Raw genomic sequence first — 5,875 nt, 5'->3', positions numbered from 1 at the left:
TTGAACAGCCAGCCTTCTAGTTAGCAGTCAAGTGCCTTAGGCACTACGCTACCAGAGTATAGAAATGCCTATGAACAGTCTAAAAGCATAAGGTCTGACAAGTCTTTGAGTTTTTCAACTGGAAGGTCGTTGGTGAGCTTAACAAGCTTATACTGATCTTTCATTTGTGGATGAAAGAAGAAAACAGATAATTCTCAGAGTTTCCTTTTAAGATAAATCATTGGGAGAGACTATAAGCAGGAAAGACAAATAAAATAATTGTTGTGAAGGGCTAGCTAATATTTTCAGAGCAATAATCCTTTTGCTCCCCTTAAGACTCTCTGGTAACAGGTAATAATATATATAGGTGACAGGACTGCAGCGCCATTGCTACAATCAAGCTTTAGAAGACATAAAGCTTCCTACTAAAAGGATCTCCTTGGGTAAATCATCACAAGCCAAGAGAAAATCATAAACTTGCTGATTTTGAGCTGCTCAAGAGAGACAAACCATCTTATTCATCTATATATCAAGAGACTATCACAAGGCCTGTCACTTAGTTGGTGCTTAAGAAAAAAGATTTATTTTCCTTTAAAGTGAGTTGGTTATATTTGTAATTAAAACCAGAATTGGGATTTTGTGCTTATTAAAAATAGAATTGCGTTTTAGAAATGAATTCTAAGAATAGGAAAACACAGTTTTGAGTTGTTTAACTCTCAGGAGTAGATATCAGAAGAAAGATCTTTCTTGATCAAGGTTATTTAATTTATTGCTTTGCTCTATTTAGGCATTTTACTTTTCTATTATGAATTTTGCCATTTTACTTCATTTGATAAATAAGGACACAGAGATAACCATGTCAGCTAAAGCATAACACTTAACAGGGGCAGGAGTTTAATTAAGTTGGAGAAAAAATAATCTATGACTAGTCTTGGTAAAAACCTGAAAGTGAGAAACAAGAGATGGTACCCTTACCAATTTGATTTTGTTTAAACTTTTTATATGTTGTTGTTGTTGTTTTTGTTGTCAGGTACTGGTTTGTCAGTTCCAACTCATGGTGACACTATGTGCAACCTAACAAAATGCTGGCCAATGCTACACCATTTTCACAATCCTTGCTATACTTGAGCCCATTGTTCAGCCATCGTGTCAAACCATCTTGTTGAGGGTCTTCTCTTTTTTTTGCTGACCCTATAGTTTACCAAGCATGATACTCTTCTCCATGATCAGGAGAGACAAAGTCTGGCCATTCTTTCTTGTGAGGATCATTCCAGCTGTACTTCACCCAAGACAGATTTGTTTATTCCTTTGGCAATCCATGGTATTCTCAATATTCTTAACAAACATCACATTTAAAACACATGAATTCTTCTTAGGTTTTCCTTACTCATTGTCCAGCTTTTGCATGCATATGAGGCTATTGAAAATATCATGGCTTGGATCAAGTGCTTCAAAGTGATGTCTTTGCTCTTAACACTTCCTAGAGGTTTTTGCAGGTGATTTGCCCAATGCGATATGTCACTTAATTTCTTGATTGCTGCTTCCTTGGGTGTTGATTGCATATCCAAGTAAAATGAAATCCCTGACAGTTTTAATCTTCTCTGTTTATCATGACATTGCTTACTGGCCCACTTGTGAGGATTTTTGTTTTATTTATTTCAATGTGTAATCCATACTGAAGGCTGTAGTCTTAGATCTTCTTTAATAAGTGCTTTGAATATCTTCACATTCAGTAGGAAGTTTGTGTCATCTGCACATCATGGGTTAATGAGTCTTCCTCCAATCCTAATGCTGCATTATTCTTCATATAGTCCAGTTTATCAGATCATTTGCTCAGCATACAGATTGAATAAGTATGGTGAAAGGATACAACCATGCATGATACACACCTTTCCTGATTTTTACCATGCAGTATTTCCTTGTTTTGTTTGAATGACTGCCTCTTCGTCTATGTATAGCTTCCTCATGAGAACAACTAAGTGTTCTGGAATTCCCACTCTTCACAATGTTTTCCATAATTTGCTGTAATTCCCACAGTTGAATACCTGTGCATAATCAATAAAACACAGGTAAACATCTTTCTGGTATTCTTTGCTTTCAGCCAAGATCTGTCTGACATCAGCAATGATATCCCTCATTCCATATCCTCTTCTGAATCCAGCTTGAATTACTGGCAGTCCCCAGTCTATATATTGCTGCAACTGTTTTTGAATTACCTTCAGCAAAATTTTACTTGCATGTAATATTAATATTATTGTTTGATAATTTTCTCATTCTGTTGGATAACCTTTCTTTGGAAGGGGCACAAATATGGATCTCTTCCAGTCAGTTGACCAGGAAGCTGTCTTCTAAATTTCTTGGCATAAATGAGTAAGTACCTCCAGTGCTGCATCCCTTAGTTGAAACATCTCAATGAGTATTCCATCAATTCCTGGAGCCTTATTTTTCACCAATTCCTTCAGTGAAGCTTGAACTTCTTCCAGCTATACTAATGGTTCTTGATCATATGCTACCTCTTGAAATGTTTGAATGTCTACTGATTCTTTTTGGTTCAGTGATTCGGTGTATTCCTTCCATCTTCTTTTGATGCCTCCTGCATTGCTCAACATTTTGCACTTCTCACTACCGTTGAATCAGATCTGACTCATAGTGACCCCTCATTGGGTTTCTGAGGCGGTATCACCACATTTAGAATCCACCAGTATTGCAACCTGAGGCTTGAATGTTTTCTTCAATTCTTTCAGCTTAAGAAATGCTAAGTGTGTTCTTACCTTTTAATTTTCTAATTCCAGGTGTTTGCACATTTCATTATAATAATTGGCTTTATCTTCTTGAGCCACCTTTCGAAATCTTCCGTTCAGATCTTTTACTTTATCTTTTCTGCTTTTGATTTTAGCTGTTGTCAGTTCAAGAGCAAATTTCAAAATCTCTTCTGACATCCATTTGGTCTTTTCTTCCTATCCCCTCTTTTTAAAGGCCATTTCCTTTTTCCATGTATGATGTTCTTAATGTTATCCCCAAACTTTCTAGTCTTCAGCCATTGATAGTCAATGTGTCAGATCTATTCTTCAGATGGTCTCTAAATTCAGGTGGGATATCATCAAAGTCATATTTTCATGCTCATGGAATTGTTCTAATTTCCTTCACCTTCAACTTGAACTTGCATATGAGAAATTGATGGTTTGTTCCACAGTTAGATGCTCGCCTTATTCTGACTGATGATATTGACCTTCTCCATAGTCTCTTTCTACAGATGTCATTGATTTGATTCCTGTGTATTCCATCTGTTGAGGTCCATGTGTACAATTGCTGTTTATGTTGCTGAAAATTTGTATTTACCATGAATAAGTCATTGGTCTTGCAAAATTCTACCATATGTTCTCCAGTGTCATTTCTATCAGCAGGACCGTATTTTCCAAATACTGATACTTCTTTTTTTCCAAGTTTTGCAATCCAATCAGTAATTATCAATGCATCTTGATTGAATTTTGATTAATTTCAGACTGCAAATGTTGGTAAAAATCTTCATCTTTGGCTTTAGTGGTTGGTACACAGATTTGATTAATAGTCATATTAACTGGTCTTCCTTGTAGGTGTATGGATATTTTCCAATCACAAACAGCATTGCATTGCTGGATAGATCTTGAAATGGTCTTTTTGAGGGTGAATATAATGCTGTTCTTCTTAAATCTTTCATTCTCAGCATAGTAGACCATATGATTGTCTGATTCAAAATGGCCCAACTGGTCCATTTCAGCTCAATCATGCCTAGGATATTGATTGTTCCACTTCATTTTTAACAGCTTCCAGTTTTCCTAGATTCACACTTTGTACATTCCATGTTCTGGATATTAATGAATGTTTACAGCTCTTCTTATTTTGAGTCATGTCCATCAGCAAATGAAGGCCACAAAAGCTTTACTCCATCCATGTCATTAAGGTTTACTGCACTTTGAGGAGCAGCTCTTTCCCGGTGGTATTTTAAATGTCTTCCAACCTGAGAGGCTCCTCTTCTGGCTCTATATCAGACAATGTTTCACTGCTACTCAGAAGGTTTTCAGTGGCCAATTTTTTTTCCAGAATGGGTGGCCCTGTCCTTCTTCCTAGTCTGTCTTAGTCTGGAAGCTCCACTGAATCCTGTCCACCATAGATGACCCGGCTGGTATTTGAAATACTGGTGGCACAACTTCCACCATCATTGTAACACGCAAGCCACCACGGTATAATAAACTGACAGATGAGTAGTCTCATTATCAATCTGATTTTGTTTAAAATTTTTATATATAGAAATGTAGATATACTTTCAAAAAGAGTTTTACTGTCTGGTTAATTCAAGTGTATATTGAATTTTCAAAAATTAGGAGTTAAATATATGATAAGAAAAAGAGTTCATTTTTTTTTTTTATAATGATTTGGGTGAAAGTTTAAAGAGCAAATTCACTTTCCATACAGCAGTTCACATACACTTTGTCTCATGACATTGACTACAATTTACCTCAGAACAACAGCTCCCCTCCCACTTCCTCCTGATAGTTACCTCTTCCCTGTGTCCATCACTCCATGCACTCCTGCCCCTGAGCTGTCTCCCTGTGCAAAACCAGCCCTTTTTTCTCCCATGATTGTTCTCTCCAAGGAGTGTATCTCCTCAGGTAAATGTTCAACTCATATGCCTGTCTTTTGTTTGGCTGAAAAAGAGTTCATTTTTAAGAAACTGCCACATTATTTTTCAAAATGGTTATTGAGTTTACATTTCTACCAGCAGTATGAGAGCTCCATATTGTTTCACATCCTCTCAACACTTGGTATTTTCTTCTTCTTTTTTTTTTTTAAATTTTATCTATCTTAATGGTAAATTGAGTCCTTGGGTAGTACAAAAAGTTAACTAATTGGGTCTTAATACAAAGATTGGTTATCATTGAAGTCTATCCAAAGGCTCCTCAGAAGAAAGGACTGCTATCTATTTCCAAGAAAATAAGCCATTAAAAACACAGATCTATTCTGACACACGAGTTGCCATGAGTTGGAATTGACTCATGGTAACCTGTAATAGTAGTAATGCTATCTCATTGGTGCTTTAACTTGCATTTCCCTAGGTCTAATGAAAGGGGCTCTGGTGGTGTAGTGGGTAGTGTAGTTGGCTGATAACCAGAAGGTTGGCAGTTCAGACCTCCCAGCTGCTCCACAGAGGAAGATGAAGCAATCTAAATGTATCACTTTAATATTCATCAAAGTGTATTTAACTTATCATTCATAATAAAGAGATAAAGAATCACCCATAGTGGGAGAATAATGTCTATCTTCCTGTAGCAGAGAGAAAGCAAGCCACTCAAGAGAGTGAAGAAAGTCGAATTGCAGCTAACTACTTGAAAGAAAAGAAAAAATAATTACATGGTTGTTCTGGTTACCTAGTACTGCTCTGACAAGAATATACCACAAATGGGATGACCATAACAAACAGAAGTTTATTCTTACAATTTGGAGGCTTTAAGTCCAAGTTCAAAGTGTCAAGCTCTAGGGGCTGGGTGAAAGCCCCTCAACCTTGGGGTCCGGCTCTGCCTCCTACTCCCAGCCCACTGGAGCTAGAGGCGTTTCTTCACTCAGACAACTGTTGAATGCTGAGGCTGAAAACCCCAAGGTTGACAAGTAAAAAGACACAGCCTTGATGTTACCAAACCACACAACAGGCCATTAATTCAAGTCCATTGTAAGTCCCAAGGTCGGCAGGACATGGCATGCTGCTCAACAAAAACACAGCTACATGCAGAGTCCACGTGTGCCATAGGCTAGAGACCATTCCCAAGGCTTCTCCTTATATACAAGCAGCAGCCCACATCCCAAAGGCAGCTACTCAGCTGCTTGTGGTAGATCCCACCATGGAGTTGATTGCCAGTCTCAT

This window comes from Orycteropus afer, unplaced genomic scaffold (genome assembly GCF_000298275.1).
Source record: "Orycteropus afer afer isolate SDZICR_OR568_19922 unplaced genomic scaffold, OryAfe1.0 scaffold00001, whole genome shotgun sequence".
NCBI lineage: Eukaryota > Metazoa > Chordata > Mammalia > Tubulidentata > Orycteropodidae > Orycteropus > Orycteropus afer.
This window is presented reverse-complemented; position numbering follows the sequence as displayed.